General features: G+C 34.8%; 1 long non-coding RNA gene across 8 annotated transcripts in view; it reads left to right on the top strand.

Moving 5' to 3' along the window:
• The window catches only part of LOC142318484 (uncharacterized), a 61075-nt gene that overhangs the window by 31725 nt on the left and 6967 nt on the right, over positions 1-22383 (top strand). For 2 of the 8 annotated variants that reach the window (XR_012754949.1, XR_012754947.1), the window contains exon 2: positions 20922-21194. The exons of 2 other annotated variants lie outside the window; for them this stretch is intronic. This is a non-coding gene — a long non-coding RNA (uncharacterized LOC142318484). Of the gene's footprint in view, positions 1-13334; positions 13417-14442; positions 14696-18948; positions 19058-20921; positions 21195-22383 lie in introns of those variants that run through there. 4 more of the 8 variants (XR_012754951.1, XR_012754948.1, XR_012754950.1 and 1 more) reach the window with 4 other exon arrangements.

Below are 22383 nucleotides of genomic sequence, written 5' to 3'. Positions count from 1 at the left end.
TGCACGTAGTGAGTAAAAGAAATACTAATTAGTCGATTCTGTATAATTTTGTTTAAAGAATGAATAATTTTACCTGCGGTCCTTCAATTTGATATTCTGTTATTAGATATATTTCACGTAAATTTGTATCTTGTCAATTCAGAGCGTATCTTCTTTTAATACTTTGCTGTAATCGTTATGATTCTGTCTTATATGTTTGCGACCGGTGATATTAAAACCGTCGTGTTAGATAAATAAACTTATTTTATGTTCGTTTTAATAATTTTTAGTTCGTGACAACACAATCTATGTAAGTTCATTAGTTCTTTATAAATTTGAGTATTGTTCGTAACGTAAAAACTAATATTTGCCGGTGTCACTATAGGTTGTAAATACTAGGATTCGTTAAATTTAGTTCCCGACAAAATCTTTTTCTTTGATTATTGATCGAAGTAATTTTGTTTATTAAATCTATTTTTTACGCGTGTCTACTTCTAGTAATGAATTAGAATTAGTATGACCGTAAAATATTTCAAACGGTGTTAATTTAGTGAAGAATGAATATTATTGCTGTGTATTTTTACTTTCTATTTTTTTGTTTGTTTTTAAATTCTTGCCTGTTATTAAATATCCTTTTTTATACGGTTTCCTTTCCTGAGTACAGAATGATGCCGTGGAAATACAAACGATGCGATATATCGGAACGAACAAAAACTTCTATCGGTTAAATTAAATTCGATTATATATTTAATAGTCTGTACATCAGACGAAATTATTTTTTTTGTTTTTGGACCGTTTTAACTTAAACATTTCAATCTCGGGTTCATTTATTTAGTTCTGTAGTTAATTTACATAGTTTTAAGTAAAATAGTATCTTGTTCGTGTGTATAGAAAGAATTTTACATTTCAGGCAAGACGGTCGTATTAAAACCCCGTGTTTTCGCTTCCTCGGGTTTCTGTTTTTTATTAATTAAAAATTTACTCGATTAATATTACGTCAGAGTGTATATTTTTTTGAACATTTTGAAGCGATTAGATCAGTTTTAGGACGATTCTAAGATTTATTATAGATTTTTATAGTTTTTAAATGTAATATTAATTTTGCGAATAGACATCTTTCTTCACCGTTGAGAGCGCGTGTGTTGTGAGGTTGTGTACGTCGCCGGGCCAGCTGTACTTCCTTACTCTGTTGCTATTGGCGCAGACGGGATCACGTGATGCGCGCTGCTGCTCTGCGCACCTGGCTGAATACGGCTAAGCAACCCTTGCCGCTAACAAGAGCCTCTGCATTTATTCACCAGCTGATCTATCGTAACGGGTTTTCTATTACAGTAATTATCCTTTCAGTTAATGTACTAATTTTATTAATTAATATTTAAATTAAATTATCGTAATTCCCTATAAGTAAACTACAGTATCTTATTATAATAAATAAATAAAAATATACATTTCATATCCTCTTCAGTATTACTTGAACTATATTTACCGAAGGCTAAAACAGGAAAAGAAAGTATACATAATAATTAAAACTACGGTTGGCTGAGCCACGGCTTAGTCACAGATTGGCAACATATATTTTATTGAGAAAGATAAAATGTTTAAAAAGATTGGTGAAAAATATGGAACACTTGTCACGGATTAAATCTAAGTCCAGATGACTTAGTAGCCTATATATATATATATATATATATATATATATATATATATATATATATATATATATACAAACACACCGAGTTGTTGGCGATGAAAAATCGGCAAAAAAGCTCCCTTAGCCTTGAAATCCGCCCTTACCGCGTCGAAGCGATTTTTCCAAAATCGTTGTTGTCACAGTTAAAAAGTCGAAAAAAAAACCCAAAAATACTAGATTTTCTGCTGAATTTTTTGACAAGCACGTTTTTGTTGCGCGACGCGGGTCCGGGCAGTTAAGTTTTGAAATTCGGCCTTAAGGGTTGATTTATAAAAAAATCGTAAACGAACGAACCAAGCATCAGAGTAAGAAAAGGAAGCTACCCAATACGTAAAATCGGCTCGGAAAACCGATTTTTCAACTATAAATGGATTATCTCCAACCGTTATCGGTATAGAACAGTACCGTTAATTGAACCGAAACGAAAGTAGGATCGAGTTGAAAATACGGTAGACTGTTAATTTGACGACCTCCAACAAGGCGGTGAAATTTGAAAGCGATCGGTCGGCCGGTTTTTCGCAAATTCAAGTATGAAATCCGGTTTCACGTTTTCTCAGGCGAAATGCAAACTTACAGCATTTCCGTATACCCGATATATGCATTATGACGGAGAGAAACCGTTCACGATTAAAAATGAGATTCGCCCAAGATAGGGTCAGGAAAGATGAACTAAAAAAGAATTCTCAGCCAGTAAGACGGACAGCAAGCCAGACGGACAGCCAGCCAGCCAGCCAGGAGGACGGACAGACAGACAGACAGACAGACGGACGGACGGACGGACGGAGAGCCAGCCAGCCAGACGGACAGATAGAGAGACAATCAGACGGACGGAGAGCTAGCCAGCCAGCCAGCCAGCCAGCCAGGTTTTTAATTTTAATTGACCTCGATCTTTAACAATTAAATGTCTTCATTGCTAAAACGTTTATTAATTTAAGAACTTTAATTTTTTAATTTTCTTCTAAGAAATACAATTTTATTTTTATTCTATAGTCGGGTTTTTAATTTTAAATGATGTCAGCCAGTTAGACGAACAGCCAGCCAGAAGGACAACCAACCACACGTTACTGGAAAATCCTACAACTACGTTGTCAGCGTTGATTTGTGGTAGGCGTTCAATTTTCATTAAAATTGACAGGAGGGAGAGAGCGAAAGAGTATCAGAGAAAGATATAGGGTGAGTAAGAGAGAGAATAAGAGAGAGAGAGAGAGCGAGAGAGTAGACAAATAAACAGAGAGAGAGTGAGAGGCAGACAGACAGATAGAGAGAGAGAGAGAGAGAGAGAGAGAGTAAGAGAGAGAAACTGAGAGAGTTTATTTATTAAATTGTCATCAAAAGCATCTCTTGTAAATTCTGATGCATATCCAAGAAACGCGACGATAATATTCAGTAGCAACACGCGACTCTTGCATAGGCAATGTCCATAGCTCACATTACACTTGTACGGTCGGCAGACTGGTGTAGCCGCGAGACTTAACTTACAATGTACCTAGTCAGAGGAGTAGTAGAGGTAGCATCGGCAGTCGGGCCAAACTAAAGTACTGTAATTTCACAACTAACTTAGAAAAAATTTCACTTGTATTGTAGGTAGACTGGTGTAGCCGCGAGAATTCACGCACCAGGTTCCTAGTCAGAGGTTCCGTACTAGCGTCGAAAGTCCGGCCTAATCAAACCCTTCTAATTTCACTATTTACAAAGAACAAATTTCACTTGTTTGGTCAGAAGACTGAGGTAACCGCGAGACTTTACGCACCAGGTACCTAGTCAAATGTATAGCAGTGACAGAGTCGACAGTCAGGCTTAACTAATGTATTGTAATTTCACAACTTACATATAACAAATTACACTTGAATTGTCGGCAGATTGGTGTAGTCGCGGGACTTAACGCACTAAGTACCTAGTCAAAGGTGTTGCAGTACAGGCGGCGACAGTTGGCCCTAAATACAGTATTGTAATTTCACAACTTACATAATCATATATCACATGTACAACCGGGATACTGGTGTAGCCGCAAGGCTTAACGCACCAGGTTCCTAGTCGAAGTTTTTGCAGTGCTACCGTGGACAGTCGAACCTATTTAATATATTGTAATTTCACGACTTACATAGAACTAATTTCACTTGCATGTTCGGCAGTCTGGTGTAACCGCGAGATATAACGCACCAGGCTCTACTCAGAGGTATAGCGGTGCTAGATTTGATAGTCGTGCCTAATTAAAGTATTGTAATTTCACAACCCTAATAGAACAAAGTTCACTTCTATGCTCGGCAGCTGGTGTAGCTTCGTGGTTTAACTCTCCAGGTACCTAGTGAAAGGAGTGGAAATCACTAGTGTAGCCGCGAGGCTTAACGCAGTAGGAACCGAGTCAGAAGTCTAACAGTGGTAAATTATCGTAAATTCCCTACTTACATAGAATAAATTTTACTTTTATTGTCGGCAGACTGGTGTAGCCGCAAGACTTAACTCACCAGGAACCGAGTCAGAGGTTTTGCCGTGTTAGCTTTGAATTTCGGGCTAATTAAACTATTGCAATTTCACAGCTTAAAAAGAATAATTTCACTTGTATGTTCGGCGGACCGGTGTAGCCGCGAGGGTTAACGCTCAAGGAACCTAGTCAGACGTGTAGCAGTGGTAGCATCTCCAGTCTGGCTTAACTAAACTATTACAGTTTTATTATTGTTTCATGACTTACATAGAACAAATTTCACTTGTATAATCGGCAGAACGGTAAAGCCGCAAGACTTAACGCACAAGGCACACAGTCAAATGATGTGTAGTAGTACAACCGTCGACAGTAGATCCTAACTAAAATATTGTAAGTTCAGAACATCCATAGGTAATATTTCACTTGTACGGTCGGCAGCTAGTGTAGCCGCGAGACTTAACGCATCATGTACCTAGTCAGAGGAGTAGCAGTAGTTTTTTTTTTTTTTTTTTTTTAGGGCGAAAAACGGTTGAACGTTATCATCGCCCGGAAAATAAATAAATAAAAGTAATTAAGGTTGCTAGATAAAATTAAAACTTAAATCTACTATCACAAAAACAAAATCCGGAATGGGTGTAAAAGGCCCATTCTCGGATAACAAAAACCCTAATATGTAACTTAAAACTACGTTAAAAACTATCACATTAAAAATAAATAAAACTTAAAACTAAAAAAGGAGATAAAACTTAAAACTATTACGTTTAAAGTCTTACAACTAATATCACAAAAATCTTACAACTAATATCACAGACGAATTTAAAAAACAAACAAAAAAACAAAAAAAAAAAACAATAAAAACAAAATTCCGATAGGGAGTGTAAAAGGCTCGTTACTCGGATAACAAAAACAATACATAGGACAATACATACAATTACAAAAGAATACATACTTATTAAATTTTTTGCAGTAACCCAATACTACGTAAAAACATAAACATCCGGTTTAAAACCTCCTTATCGTCACGCAAGATACCACGGATGTTACTAGGAATTTTAAATTTACGACGCAATGCCGCATAACATATGCAGTCCACGAGTATGTGGCGCACAGTCATGCGGCAGTTGCATCTTGCGCATAGAGGTGGTTGTCCTCTTGTAAACAGGTACTCGTGTGTCCTATCCGCAATCGACAGAGAACTACTTCCTCACGCCGGGGTTTTCTGTATGAGGAGTTCCATGGTAATACAGAATCTTTAATCTGACGGAGTTTATTATCGACGGTAGCTGTCCAATCACCTTGCCACCTTGTTCTTAATAATTGTTTTACATAGTTAATGAAGTCAGAAGTAGCAACTCGGGTGGTGAAAGGAGGCTGGTTACATGCTTCTTTGGCAGCGGAATCTGCATGTTCATTACCTGGAATCCCTACGTGGCTAGGGACCCGGCAAAAACTTAATTCTGTGTTGCGATTATTCAACTCAGCGATTGCGTTGTAAATTTCAATGACAATAGGATGTTTGGAATAAAAGTTTTTTAAGGCTTGGAGAGCGCTACACGAGTCACTGCAAATAAGAATTTTTCTATATATAGGGTTAATGATGTTTAGAGCCTTATTTGTATCGTATAGTTCAGCGGTAAACACACTCGTAATACCGGGTAGACCAAACATATAAGTTCTCTCATTAACAACAAATGCACACCCAACTGTATCGTTTTGTTTCGATCCATCAGTGTATACAACCGCGTCTGGTTTCATCTTGGAGAGAACACACTGAAACATTTGCTGAAAGACAATAGATGGTGTTGATTGTTTATTGTATGTGGTCAGGTCAAAATTAAAATTTATAAGGTTTATTCTCCACGGAGGATATGAGCAAGGATATATAGGAAAGAATGACGGTTTGTCAACATTTATATGCTGCAGCAGACGCCAGGTACGGATACCTACCGGTGCAGTACGACGTGGATGGTCCTCATACTTTCCTAGATTAGGATTTCTAAAGACCGACTCAAGAGCCGGGTGATTTGGTTGTTCTCTGTGACGAGCAAAATACGATAATAAAAGCTGGTCTCGTCTATCCCAAAGTGATGCTTCACCACAGTCTACAAGTAAGCTTGCGACAGGACTTGATCTAAACGCGCCTGTGGCAAGCCGAAGGAAAGCATGATGTACACTATCCAGCATTTTAAGCACGGTTTGACGAGCTGAAGAGTAGGCTACACAACCGTAATCTAAACGGGAGCGAACAAAGGAATAGTAAAAACGTATCATACATGATCTATCGGCTCCCCAGTTGGTGTTAGTAAGGACTCGCATCATATCTAGAATTTTGGAACATTTTGTTTTCAATTCTTTTAAATGTTTGACCCAAGTAAGACGGCTATCAAAAAATAAACCTAAAAACTTGACGTAAGTAGAGATAGTAATAGTCTCACCGTTGAGAAAAATTTGCGGAATAGAAGGGTTTCGTAGCCGAGAAAAAACTACACATTTTGTTTTTTCGGATGAAAATGTGAAACCAGTAATCCTGGACCAAGCTTCAAGGTGAGATATAGTGTTCAGCAGTAGTCTCTCTGCTGTAGGTGCCGAACGGCTTGCAATGTAGATAACAAAGTCGTCAGCAAATAGAGAGCATGAGACAGGAGCCTGAACACATTTGGTAATATCGTTTATGGCTACAGAAAATAAGGTGGCACTTAATACACTACCTTGGGGCACTCCATTCTCCAAGATGACACTATCTGAGAGCGAATCATCCACACGAACACGAGCCGTTCGGTGATTTAAGAATCCCCGGATAAAAGCAAGCATATTGCCCTTGATTCCCCATTTTTTTAGAGTGTTAAGTATACCAGGCTGTGTCGTACGCCTTTTTTTATATCGAAGAAGATGGCGACGAGGTGCTGCCGATTTAGGAAAGCGTTTTGTATGGCTGTTTCCAGTGACACTAAATGGTCAATAGAAGATCGTCCTTGTCGAAAACCACACTGTTTTGGAGATAGAAAGCCATGTTTCTCCAGGTACCATGTAAGTCTGCGGTTTACCATTCTCTCCATTATTTTACACAAAACGCTTGTTAATGAAATAGGGCGGTAGCTTGAGGGGTTTGTTTGGTCTTTACCAGGTTTTAGTATTGGTATAATAAATGCTTCAGACCAGCCGGGTGGTTAGACTTGTTCGGAGAATAAACCGTTGAAAATATTCAAAAGTTGTTGTAGTGCCGAATTAGGAAGGTGTGAAAGCATGGAAAGGCGAATGTTGTCCGGTCCAGGGGAAGTGTCCCGTGAATTTTTAAGTGCATGCAACAATTCTTTAAATACGAATGGAGTGTTTAATTCACCAACCGAATCACCAATGTTTAACGATAATACTTCTATTTGTATCTTGTACCGTTGAAAATCGTTATTATATGATGAGGTGAGAGACACCTAGCGGAAAGATTTTGCTAGACTATTTGCCACTTCCGAGGATGATGAAAGGAGTTCTCCTTCATCAATAAGACCAAGAATAGATTGTTTCGGTGATCCGAAGATTGCACGAATTTTCTTCCATACAGTAGACGTGGAAGTAGTGCGTGAGATAGTGCTCACGTATTTCGTCCATGAATTCCTCTTAGCGTCCAAGAATACTCGACGGCACACCGCTCTAGCCCTGCGGTATAAATTTAGATGTTCTGTTGTAGGCCTACGATTAAATTTACGTAGTGCCTGCCGTCGATTCCTAATAACATTTTTGCAATCATCGTTCCACCATGGAACGAAAGGACGTCTAGGATTACCCGATGTTTGTGGGATATATCTGTTGGCATTCTCAAGTATCATGAACGTAAAACAAGAATATTGGTCGAGGATGTTCGCTCCATCGTCATACTGAGATTGGAATGCTTTATGGTATCCGTTCCAATCTGCCTTTTCAACAATCCATCTCCGTGGCCTTCTTTTAATCTCGCAGTCTACACCGAAACTAATAATAATTGGTCTATGATCACTGCCGTGAAAGTCATCACAAACCGACCAATTAAAATGAGGGAGTACATTCGGTGAGCATATGGAAAGATCAAGGTTAGATACAGTACCAGTTGATAAGGACATGAATGTGTGTGATCCATTATTCAGTAGGCAAAGGTCAAAATCTTGTCTCAATCTGTTTATCATATTTCCTCGAGTGGAGCAGAAGGTTGAGCCCCAGGAAATATGATGGGCATTGAAGTCTCCTACTATTAACGATGGAGATGGTATTTGTGTGAGGAGATTTGAGACATCTAAAGCACTGAACTCAGTGTTCGGTGAGAGATACAGATTGCAGATATGCAATTTGAAGGGAGTAGAGACCTTTACTGCAATAGCAGGAATGACAGTGGTTAGTTGAATTCTTGTAGCTGACACCCCATTCTTCATGAAAATCGCTACTCCACCACTCTCCCTACTGTCTACTAGGCAGTCGTATCTCTCGCAGAAGTATCCTCTAAGTGTAATTCGGTCATGTTGTAGAAGGTGAGTTTCTTGGAAACACATGATTAGTGGATCATGTGTGTGCGCTAGTACTCTAATATCTTCAATGCGGGACCGAATACCTCTAACATTCCACTGAATAATGTTCATAAGTGTAAAAAATAAATAAAAAAATAAATTTCGGAAATTATATAAAAATTAGTTGTACGTGATTCGGTTTTTCTTTTTTGTATTTTTTATTTTAAAGAACTCCGATGCCCTAGTGTCTGGTGGTTCTTCAACCATATCCTCCAGTATATGAGGTGATGGTGGAGGAAATTTATTTGAATGGGATGCTGTAGTTGACATCCCAGAAGAGGTAGTTATGTGGGTTCCCTTTATGGGGAGCTTATTAGGTGGCTTACTGCCAGCTGTGATAGTCGCTATTCGTGGCGGTACGACTTTGGGAATAGGAACTTTCGTGTGTATCATACTGTTTGATTCACTAGCTGCGACGGAGGACTTTTTATTCATTTTTGTCAGCTCTGAGATAGTGGCTGTAAGTGAAGCTACTTGATCAGATAGCATCTGAACAAGTTTTTTAAGCTCATTGCAGGATCCGCACTGCTGATTATTAGCATTTGTAGGAATTTGTTTAGATGTAGCGGTGGCAAAAGATACGTCTGGTTTAACCAGGTTCCGTGAGTTGTTTATCTTTTTATATTCTCTACGTGCAGCCGGAAAAGATAGTTTTTGCTCCGTACTGATTTTGAGAATTGGCTTTTCTTCTTTAAAAGTTGGGCAATCTCGGGAGCGGGCTGTATGTGGACCACTGCAGTTTGCGCATTTTTCACTTTCTTCGCAGTTAGTGTCATTGCGACCTTCTTTAGCACATCGAGCACAGATCTCGGTTTTTGTACAAGATGTTGTAGTATGACCAAAACCTTGGCATCTGAAACATCGCCGTGGGTTGGGTATGAATGGTCGTACCCGAACCGAGAGGTAACCCACTTTAATCTTCTCTGGTGGAACAGGGAGATTGAATGTTAATATAAGAGACGGTGTCGGTTCTTCTGTTCCGTTCTGCCGTTTCATTATACGTTTCACTTCGACAACATCTTGGTGGCAAAGCTCATCAACTATTTCCGAGATATCTATATCTAGAAGGTCTCTACAAAAAATTACACCCCGGCTCGTATTTAACGTTTTGTGGCATTCTGCACTTATATTTATACCACCCATATTACGGAGACGTAAGATAGATCGACTCTGTTCATCGTTGAATGTTTCAACCAGAATCGATCCGTCGCGTAATTTCCTGATATTCTTTGGGGAGCCACTTGCACCTGTTATGGTTTTGTTAATTAAGAAAGGTGAAACCTTTTGAAGGGAGCCACCTTCCTGACTATTTCTGAGAACAATGAATCTAATATTTTTATATTTCGATTCTAAGAAATTCTCTTCAGTAGGACTTTTATCCTCGTCAGACGAAGCTGATCGAGGTCTCTTCGCAAGACTTAATTTGGTGGTTTTTTCAGATGGACCACCAACCATCATTGTGTTTGTTGTTGGAACTGAAATTTTGGTCCCACGAGTACCGGCGAAAAATGGACCACTCCAGCAGAGCGCACGCGTACTGGAGCTAGAGCTAAGTACAACTGGGTTCGCCCTGGTGCCCAGAGGACATCGTTCGAGACTCACTACGTAGAGCCATTCACCCATCGGCACGATTTGTTCCCACCTTGGGTTACGGTTGCGTTTCGTAAGATGTTGCAACACCACCGAGTGTTAATGTAAGAAATATCAGTGTAGGATGTTGTTGTGTAATTGTGTGAGTGTGTATGTTGTAATTTATGTAGTGTTCTTGGTGTAGTATATGTGTATAATGTAAAGTGTTCTGCAGCTCACTGTATAGTAAGAAGAATAGCTGCAGAGGCTAGGCCCGTGGGGACGCCAATCCCCAAAGTCTTAAAGAATAAGACTCCCCATCGGGGTGAGTAGCAGTAGTGGCGTCGGAAGTCGGGCCTAGCTAAAGTATTGTAATTTCAGAAATTGCTTAGATCAAGTTTCACTTGTATTGTCGGCAGACTGGTGTAGCCGCGAGATTTAACGCACCAGGTATCTAGTCAGTTGAATAGTGGTGCTAGTGTCGACAGTTGTGCCTAACTAAACTATTGTAATATCACAACTTACATAGAAAAAAATTCCACTGTATGGTTGGCAGACCAGTGTGGCCGAGAAATAACGCACCAGATACCTAGTCAAACATTGCTTTGGTCGCCATTCTTCATCAAAACGGTTTTTAAGCACATTGTGCTTAAAACCGTCAATCGATAATTGAGCGATAATAACCATAGATTGATTTGAGAAAATATATTAGTAGTAAATTTGTTGAACTCATTTTCATCCATTTACACCACCGGGATAGACTAGTGGTTATATCGACATCGAAAATCAACTGATTTCGAAATCAAGGGAGTATAAAGTTTCAATACAAGTAAAGGTAGATAATGGAGGTATAATAATCGCAGATGGGTGTGAGAAAATGCTTCAGCAGTAAATTTGTTTAAATCATTTTTTTGGCTAGAAAAATATTTTTTGGAGCAGCACCACCGCTAGTTTTGTCTACAAGCCTTGATTGCTTTTTTCTATTCTTCTGAAGGAAATGAGATCTTTTGTGTGATTCAACAGAAATATAAGAACACGAAAGATTTTTTATAATATTGTTTTAAACTAATCGTAAATGATATAGCGGAACCAGAATAGGAGATCCTAATCTTATTGGGAGTAAATAATATCGTGTGTTCGAGATTCGACAAGGATATTAAGAGAAGACAGAGAAAGACATACACACACACACACACACAGATAGAGAGAGAGAGAGAGAGAGAGGCATACACACACACACAGCGAGAGAGAGAGAGGACTTACACACACACAAACAGAGGAAGAGAGAGAGAATTGGTCAAAATGGTGTCTCTGAACATAATGTGTGGTGTTGGAAGATAAAACTTTTCTGGTTTTACTAATGCCTGCCTAACAACATTCTTCTCTCCTACAGTTAGTGCCTCTCTCTTTGACACTGCTCTTTTATATAATGGTTTTTCCTATTATCCCTGCTATCCCACTCACACAAAAAGCAACAGAACTTAGTGTATCCAAGTTGCAGTACAAGTAAAAGCACAATTGCTTCCAGATCTCTACAAATATGCCATAAATATTTGTTTGAATCTTGCTCATACAAGTTTCATATTTTCATAAGACTCCATGTGAACAGCATGCTAATGGTATTGATGGGTATTTATTTCTAATATGAAGTAGAACAGTTTTCAAACTAAGCTTTGATGAGTCAATAAAAAGTCGCCATTTGTCAGGATGGTGCATATGTTCCAAAGCTTCCAGTAAAGAATCCATATCATTACAGTATACTAAGTTTTCATACTAAGAAAGGAAATGTTCAAATTCTGATTCTCATAGAAATCACTTATTTTAGTGTTTGGTTGTAAAAAATGTCATCCTTTCAGTCTTGGTGATATTGGTCTTGGTGGTATTCTTGCTTGATTATTTGTTAAATTTAAATCACGAACCAGATCATTTAATTCTGACTGATTAATTAAATGGGATTCAGTAAATCTGTTTTCTAAAAATTTTGGATCTCTTTCTTCATCGCCTGATAAGTCAACACAAGATTCAACATTTTCATCTTCATCTAAGTTCCATGTTTCTGAAATTGAAAGCTCTTGGCTATGACCGCATGGCAGAGGGAATATCAGGATATTAAACAGTACATCTAATTTTAGCTGTTATTCCAGATATCTTTATTTCATAAACATAACAGTCTATGGTGTGATCCTTTAGTTCTCTCCAAACCACTGGAATTGTAAACGGTACATGATGAAATCCATTTGGCCAATCAGTCAACAATATTACACAAGAAGCGCAGCAAATCTGAGGAGCCCAAGATTGGTCCTGATCACTTAATTTACATCCAAAATACAGTTCATATGACATTTTTATTAGTGAAGTTATATTTCTTTTCTGAGAGGGGAGTTATATTTCTGTTTAATTTTATAAACATTAACGTTAACTACAGAGTAACTGAAAAATAGACCCTCACAAGAACAACATATACACTAATCCATACATGCACGATCCTTAATAAACTGCAAAAAGTTCATTACTCCTCTGATATTGTTGGACAATGTTCTCCCTAATTCGGGGTTTATCATCGTTTCGTTTATTTGTATTTGGTTTTGATCTTAATTTGTGTACATGTTCTCTAGTTTTCATATTTTCTCTGTCTTTATAATCATCATCCTGTCTTAATCTTTTTATTCTTTTCTTGGTCTTAACAATTTCTTCCTCTTTATAATTATCATATTCTCTTAATGTTTTTATTCTTTCTTTGGTCTTAATGTTTTTTCCTCTTTATATTTATCGTCTTCTCTTAATTTTTTATTCTTCCCTTGCTCTTAACAATTTCTTCCACTAATCGGACCACTAATAACAAAAGTTATGAGTGATCCGATGTTTGAATGACTTGTAGGATGCTGCATGAAAATCATTTCAAAATGTGGTAAACAACTTCCTTGGAAACCAGAAAGCCAGTAACTACAGAGAACTTGTGAGAGAACTCCTTCAAAACTACAAAGAACTTTGGTGTAACATGTTACTCAAAATCCATTTCTTACATTCACATTTGGATTTTTTCCCCTAAAAATGTCAGCGCCGTCGGTGATGAACACTGAGAACGCTTTCACCAGGACATATCTACAATGGAAACACAACAACAGGGAAATTGGAACCCAAAAATGTTAGCTCATTATTACTGGAATCAAAAGAGGGATCTACCTACAGCAAATTACAGCAGAAAATCCAAAAGAAGTAGATATTAAGTGAGTACAAAATGCATGTAATGTATTGTCATATTACGTTCATCATACATTTTTTGTTTCAAAAGAAATTTCAGTTACAAAAAACTGAGCCCGATAGAAAAAAATCTTACGTATGTGAAATTAGCATTAAAAAAATACTATAAGAATCAGCCTCTTGCTCTCATTTAACAAACAAAAAATTAAATTTTGTTGACCACTGTAATTAAAGTGATGGAGAGGATTTGATAAGAATATTTAAAATTAAATGTAATGAATGTGATAAAATTTTATTGGTAAAACTAACATCTTTTAAAAAGAGATTTATGGAACATTACAATCCTTACACAAACGGAGAGGTATGTTTATTACTGCCGACCATTTATTGTGTAGGTATAGTATTACTGATTATAAAAACCATTTAGAAATGTTGGAAATTTGCAACAACAGTAATACAATGGGTATACTTGAAAAATATTGTATTTATAAATTTAAACAAAAGTACGAAATGATTAATCAACAGATAGTTTTTGAAGATGATTTAAGGACATGGTTGTAGCAGTTGGTTACAGTATTTACAAATGTAGGCCTGATGTTTTAAATTTGTTTCAAGTTTTGTGGTTATAAGGGTTTATATTTTGTAAATTTCTATTTTTGCTTGTAGTAAATTAGGAAAAATTTGTAATTTTGTACCGACTGATGATGCGGAATTCCGCGAAAGTCGACTTTTGGTATTAATTTTTTAGGTTCTGTTACTGTGTTTGATGGTTATTTTGTTATTTGAGGTTATTTGGCACAGTGGTTAGTTATGTTGATGAATTATTTAAATTTGCACTAAGATTATTTATTATAGTTAAATATATTCCAATCTGAAGGATAATATCACCTTTTGGAGCTTGTCTTACATTTTGTACTTTTATAAAAACAATTGTACAAAAAATTCTAATAGTTAAAACAATATTATACATCATTTAAACAACTTTCGGCATTCTACTTCTAAAATTGTAATATTGTGTAACAGACAAACGGTACGTAGTAAATAAGAATCAGTATGCAGCAACTGCTACAATGTTGTTAATGTTTTGTAAAAGTGAGGTTAGTTTTGTGGTACGTGATTGAATTTACCATCTTATTTGAACTAAAAGGTGTTTATTTTGTGAAAAAATATGATCATCTTTTATTAATTTTTTTGATAATCGTAAACATTTAAGTGATGATATTTTGGATGAGCTAATTAATACAAATTTTGAAATGACCGGTAGACAGTGACTATAATTAGATTTGCGAAACAACTTCTGTTTCGGTAAGTAAACTTTGAGAGTATTAAGACACTGTAATAGTCAAAGTGAGGTAACACCTAGATTTAGTAATGTGAATTTACCAGACGTTTTCGAAGATAAAAATAATGAGGTTAAGTTTGAGAATCAAAGTAGAACCACAGTTAGACAGTTAGGTATTAAATTTCAGAGGATGATATGCATGATTGTAAATGAAGTGTACTCTTGTACAGTCTCGAGTCCACCATTCCTGAGATGTGTGGTTAATTAAAACCCAACCACCAAAGCACACAGATATCCACGATTTAATTCTCAAATCCTTATAAAACTACCTTTATTAGGATTTGAACCTTAGAACTCTTGATAGGTTAGACCTATCTGGAAAAACCAAAGTATTTGAGGCACTGACCGACATTGATTTTTCTGGTAGCTCATACTTATCTGATTTTAATGATTTACATACTTTATCAAGCCAAAATTAAATTTTTTTTAAAAAATTTTAATTTTGGCTTCTAATAACATCTGATGGGTCTGGTGATAAAAATCCCATATTTGTACAACTTGCAGTGTTTTTGTAGATGTTTATGGCAAATAAAAACTTTTCTTGTGTATTTTACTAATAAAAAAGTTATAACCTCTTAATAATAATTAAAAACCTGTTAAAAGTGATACCATTTTGACTCACTAAATAAGGGGGTTTCATGTCTTCTTTGCACTTCACATTTTTTTATATATTTTTTTATATTTAGCCCCTATGTTGATGATGTTGACGCTTTCAGTATTTTTAAAATAGTTCTTTTTAAAATTATTAATGATAGATTGAAGTAATTTAATAACTTAACCAATACCAGTAACATAACAATTTTGATTCAAACGTGCTTGTAAAACTTACCCAAACTGAGATTTCAATGAGTAGCCTACATCTTTTTTCAAGAATTCATTTTTATTTTTATGTTAGTTTATTTTTGTAAACACTATAGAAGAAAAAATAAATTGGAATTTTAATTATTCTTCAATTAAATAGCCAGATTTTGTGGCAATGAAAGTTCATTATTTAGTGTGGTTAACCAACAGCTGTGATATCTCTTCTGATAATTCTCTTAAACTTGTGTGAGAACGACCCATCACTGTAGTTAGTTCAAGTGGTTAGTTCAAGTTCTCAGGACTTTGCAGATCGGTACCCAAACTTTGTCTTGTTGAGATTTTTGAAGTGATGATGATGATGATGATGATGGTCCAGCTGGGTGTAAAAAATGAACCTGCGCATCATCATTTTCGAAGCTAATATCTACCATTGCTCCTACCCACCACTGATCATCATACACATAAGAAATAGAGTCTTTTTCCTTAAGTGAAAGTGATACAATACTTGACACAGGATGGTCTTCATATTCCTTGGAATCTGAAGTAAAGTAACATCTTACAATGCCTTCTGACACAGGAACGTACTTTTGGTAGCATCTAGTACCAACAACTCTTTCACAGCAGTCAAAACAGTTTTTTAGAGTTTCTGAATCTTAGTTATCTCATCTGATTTAATCAAAAAATACTTTGTTTTTCAGCTTGTGACTACAAAATGAATACATTTCATCAACGTGGCCTTTGCCACCTCTTTTTGTTGTTCCTTCCACACCATTCCAGGTATTTTTCCCATGGGATGATCCAAAGAAGTGCCATTCGATTTCAAGGTCAAAGTCTTTTTTGTGACTGTACAAATAAGCAAAATTCTTTTTACTTTTATACTGACTTGAAGCACCATCAATAAAACAGATGAGTTTTTTAATGTTCTGATGTACTTTGTTGATATGGTCTGTTAAAAGTTTTTGAAAGCAATAAAATGTTAGTGCATCTTGCTTCAAGTGATAACTTAAAATACTAACACTTTTGTGTTTTAATACATTATTTTCCTTGAAATAGAACACAAAAGGGTTGAACTATGACTTGGCTGTTGACCCAGTGGAAGCTTTGTATCTCATCTTGAACAAGAATGAAAGGTTTTCTGTGAAGTCTGCCAACACCAAACATTTTTCTTCAGCTAGTTATGATTTTTTTTTTTTTTGAAAAATTGAGCTTGAGATTTTGACATGAAATGGTAAGTTTTCAGCTTTTCCAATTTTTCCACTAATGATTCGAAAACTCATCTTTGGTCTGAAGAACAGTAATCATCTCTGCCCTATCAGCTGTTACCCACTGTTTGTACATTATTTTATCTGGCAACACATCATACTCTTCGGAAAAGTTGAGCATGTCAAACACTGCCTGCTTACCTTGACATTTGGTGCACACATTCATCATACAGCTGTAGTTTTCCTTGTCACAAACAAAGATGTCTATTAAGTCCTTGTAATCAAAATTAAGTTTGGGACCGTCAATCATGAGTTTGATGTTCTGGTGACAGACACAAACTGTATGAGTACCAGATGAACCAGCCAAGATATATCATTTTGGACAGAGTTTGCAGCACATTGATCTTCCAATTTTTCCTCATGGTTTACACTTTTAAACGAGACATACAATTCATTTAAGTTTATCAGAACAAGGCACTTTTACTTATGCACTTTGACACCATCACACGTGCTAACACAGTCCTTTTTATTAGGACATAGCCTGCTATTTTGTCATCTTCATAAATAACAATTTTTTTAATTGTGTTGATACTAATTCCTGTTTTATATCTTTTACCTCAGTAGAATGCTGTGTTCATTAACTAATTCTCTAGTAAGTCTAACCAAACACTCAGATATATTGAACTCTAATATTATTTTAGATATGGTCCAAGATTTTTGTCTCACGATTACCAACAGGTATACTTAATGCAGTTTTTTTTATCCTATTTTCAAATGTATTCGGAATTTCTGCATCACCTACAGATTTTTTGTTATTTTAATTTTTTAGAAATATTTTAAAACATTTTTTCATCCATTTTTCCATTGTCCAGTAAAAGCTCCTAGAGTATTATAAATATGATGGAATCCAATGAGCTAACTCTAAAGGTAGCGTTGCTATTGTTGTGCAGGTTCAGACATGTGTAGACATGGACATATATTCATCAGAACGATGCAAGTTGTGAGATAGTAGTGAACCACTAAACACGTCCTTGTGAATGCTTTGTGTGTCTGAATTATTGTGTATTACATATTTTACAACTTTATTTCTTTTAATTAGTCGTTAGTTACAAAATGCGTACAGTTTGTTTAAATCATCGTAACAATTTTTGTTATGTATCTATTGAAGTGACGCTCAAGTCCCAAAGGCAAAACCTTACTCCATTAGTAATAAAGTATTATGAACTTTATTTTGGGTGTAAAGTTTGGGGACTATGATTTGCGGGAAACCCAAAGATCACTCTTCTGACTGTTATTTCTGCTTAACAAACATTAAAGGGATTACATCAAAATCAAAACATACAGAATCTGCAATGAGACCAGTTCCACACTGTGATCAGTTGCCTGAATATGTGACATTAGACGAAGAGAGCTCAGAGTATGATTGAACTAAGGAAGAAAGAGAAACAAATTGTGGACACAATTATTGAACAAAACAGTTCATCAGAGCCTCATTTACCACTCAAGAAAATCTTAACGATCTCATACGAAATTTAAAGTTATCCAAAAAACTGTCAGAAATGTTTGCTTCCCGGCTAAAACGAAGCCGGGATTCACATTCATATAGTTCTTTGTTCTGCTTAGAAAAAATACTTTTAAAACTACACGAAGATACTTTGCAGGAACTAAATTTAAATTTGGAAAAATGTGTTCTTTAAGAATTGTCTCTAATGTTATATGTCAAAGTTTTTCTTAACTGTTTTTTTGAGTTCTCTAAGGATAACAACAGAACTGTCTATACAGGTGATATTTATAAGCACTAGTGACATCTGAATTAACACATAAAAATATTAGTTGTTTTTCATCACTAAATTCACAAATTTTAATAAGTTCTGTTGGCACTGTTCTACACAATGTTTCTTATTCTTCACTCACATAAATTCCTATGGAACATTATTCTTTCATTGTTTTGTGTGAAATTACTTGAAAATAATGTAAAAATTTAACTGATTTTAAGATTTGCAATTATAATATTACTAAGTAAAACTTATTTATTTAATAAACACTTCCAAACACAGAATGAAATTTGAGACACTCTGTAAAAATGTGAACAGGTCACTGACTAATGTCAGACTGACCAGTCTGTAAGTGTAAAGCTAAATGATGCAACAAACATAAATGAACATCCTGCAACATGAATTTTCCTACTGGAAATGATTTCAAGCGCCTGTTATAACATGGACACTGCAATTGAATGGTTCAAACAAGTCTATTTCGACTATAGTAAGAAGTTTAAAAATATTAAAATGCCAAGACAAGAAACTCCTGTGGAGCACTTATTCGGTGAGTCAAAATGAGTTAAAATTATTAAATAAATTAATTAAAAATCCTAACTTGATTGTAATTAATGTATAAATGAAATCCATTGAGCTTATATTCATGTAATATATTTTACAGACCTTGACAATTTCTTTTTTTATGTAACACCTCTTAAATTGTTTTTAAACTATGTGCTTACAACTTATAATTGCATAAGAAGGTATATTCATATTTTTGTAGCCGATCAATTCATTACATATTGTCAAACAAACTTTCAGCCTGATTAGGAAAAAACTACAATTTCCCAGTTGTTAGAAAGTATTTTAAATTCTGTAGTTAGTGAAAAGATTATAATTTTTTGCCATCTTATTAGAGGAACTGCTTACATTTGGTTAAAATTATACCTTTCTAATTGTAAACAGGTAGTGAAATTTCATCTTTTTATAAGAAAACATGTGTAAAAAGTACATTGTCACTTCAAGATGACAATGTAATAAAAATCCTAAATCGATTATATGTAAGCTAGCTGGTTCTAATTTCAATGGCTTTTGTGTGCCAATTGATAATATTCTTATACCCTGTTTGAACTATAATGGTTTATTCTCCCATGAACACGAACAAACTGCTTTCTATAAATCTTCACTCTACCGTACAATTTCAGGTTAAAAAAGTCATAATTAAAATAATTTTAATTATTTTCTAATGATATGTAATTAATTGAAATTAAAAACAGATGATCTTAACATTAATACAATATAATTCAAATCTGAGTTTAATTGTATAAATTTACAGTTTAATTTATTTCTCATTCACATCAGGTTACAACACTTCCAAAAAAAAAATTTCAACATATCTCCTGATTATAATTTATTACCTTAATTGCAATATAAATATCAAATATATTTTCTTTATAAAAATCAAATTTTATAGTTAATAATTTATTTATAATCGATAACATGATACAAACTGAATCATCAGGAACTCATGCTCTATAGCGTAAGATAAAGGTAGCAAAATATAATTTAAGTCAATAATCAGGCATTTCTAGATTACGTAGATGTAATAATGAGAATAGATAACCTGTTTTTCTATAATTGATTGTTCTGGTATTAAGAAATATTTACAATAATCATCCGACATTCATGTATTGCCAAGTTATTAATGATGCAACCAAAATGGATAATCATGAATTATATGTAGAGGATCACATTATATAGGTTTGAGAGTAAGAAAGCCTGCAAAATTTATAAAATCTGGAGGAGAATTCTCAAAATATAAACCATAACTATGCTAAATCTTTTCACAGCAGTAATAAAGATTTACATTTCATCATTCAGATGATAGAAGAATTTGTAATGGGAGATGTTTTAATGAAATGTAATCTTAGTTTTATAAGCAGAAAGAATCATATTTTGATAGAGACTATTAAAATATATTATTTAATGACCCGTTGAAGTGAAATGTTCTTTATTATCCTTTTACTCTCTGTTATGCCATTTTCCAGTGGAATCGGTTTCAGATTCATTCTACTTCAAAATACTTGACAGACAGGATGATCTAAGTGAGAATATTTACACGATGAAAATATTCCCAAAATGGCCTGCTCATATCCCAAATGGTACTTCAATATAATACGTCTAGAAATATATGGGAAAATGTATTTTAGGAGTAGACAACTCTCCACAGAACTTTAATCGGCTTTAGATATCTTGCTAGGTTTATTGAATCAGATGACTGAAAGAATTAATGAGGGACATTCAATAATTAACGAGACAAATTGATGTAGAGAAAAAACAGTTCATTCGATGACAATGAAACTTTTTGAGGGTCAAGTTGGCAATCATGGGAACTTATTTAATCTTAACATATCTGTTTTTGTTGATTTCAGAATGTCAGCTCTGCTTGAAACATGTACGCTGGAAGAGCAACATTCAGTGATAAGATTTTTGCTATCAGAAGATGTGAAACCGGCGAAAATTTACTCAAGAATGTTGAAACAGTACGGTTGAAAGTATTTAAACCGCAATAATGTGTATAAGTGGGTAGAACAATTTAATTTGGGTAAAACAAGTATGACTGATCTCCATCGCTCTAGAAGACCAGTATAAGTATCGACTATTGCAATGCAAAATTGTACAAATGATCTTATTCACGAAGACAGGCGAGTCAAAATTTCTTAAATTGCTAGTTTGTGTAATATGAGTGTTGGATCTGCACATTCAATCATTCATGATGTGCTGAATTATTGTAAAACGTGTTATTTGCATTTGTCTTGAGCTAAAAGAATAGTTTGAAGCAGAAGGTAATCAATTTCTAGATCATATAATAACCTTTGATGAAATGTGGATACACCATTTCGAGCCCAAATCCAAACGGCAAACTCTTGTGTGGAAACATCCGAATTCACCCACCATGCAGTCAACAAAAATGTTTTAATGTAACTCCACACAATACATTGTCCTACAAGAAAGAGCTTTATTATGCTTCTGTTGCTATTTTTAAGAAATTATGAAACTATTTAAAAAGCTTTCTTCCAAATTTATTTAAAATACACTTAAAAGATTTTATTCTACAAAACCAATTCTATGATTTTTTTAAAATTATACTAATTATACAATTTTTAAAAAGTTCTGAATCTCCTGTATCTAATTCAACTGTTACTTAAATTATGTACACAAATTTAATTAATGCCTACTGAATTGTGAATTACTTGGTTATATATTTTTTTTATCTTCATGTATTTACCTTAAGATTATTTTATGTGACCATATTTTACATAATTAATATGTATTTTAATCATATCTCTTTCTATCTTATCTTATCAGACAAATGCTCGGGAAGTTCCTTTTTTTATCTGGTGAGTACCATATCCCTTCTCATCATTAATTATAAAATGTATTACTATGTACTGATTTGTTTTATTTTGCTTGATAAATTAATTCACCGCAGACACTTTGTACGTGGGAATATGAAAATCAAATTTTTTAGCTTATGAAAAATGCTATGCCTTTCCACAATTCAAACCCAGAATACCCAAATGAAAAGTCGAGACATTACCGCTCATGGAGATCACCAAATGAATAGAATTATTAGAACCTTGTGTTTTTATAAGACTATTATAATAAGTTAATATTTTCATAATTACAAATAACAGATGAAAAAAGAACAGTGAATTAATAATAAGAATGTTCATTAAGCTGCTGATGATCTTGGCTGCCTGTAAACAGGAGTATAGTTGCTTCACTTAAATGTAAAATGGAGTACACATTTTGTACTTAAGCCTAAGTACAAATATCTAGCGGTTTGCTGTACCTGAATTTCTTCATCGTGATTGAGTACAATAAATACTT

The sequence above is a fragment of the Lycorma delicatula genome, chromosome 1 (assembly GCF_047948215.1).
Source record: "Lycorma delicatula isolate Av1 chromosome 1, ASM4794821v1, whole genome shotgun sequence".
Classification (NCBI taxonomy): domain Eukaryota; kingdom Metazoa; phylum Arthropoda; class Insecta; order Hemiptera; family Fulgoridae; genus Lycorma; species Lycorma delicatula.
Note: the sequence above shows the minus strand (reverse complement) of the source record. Positions and strands in the feature narration are given on the sequence as shown.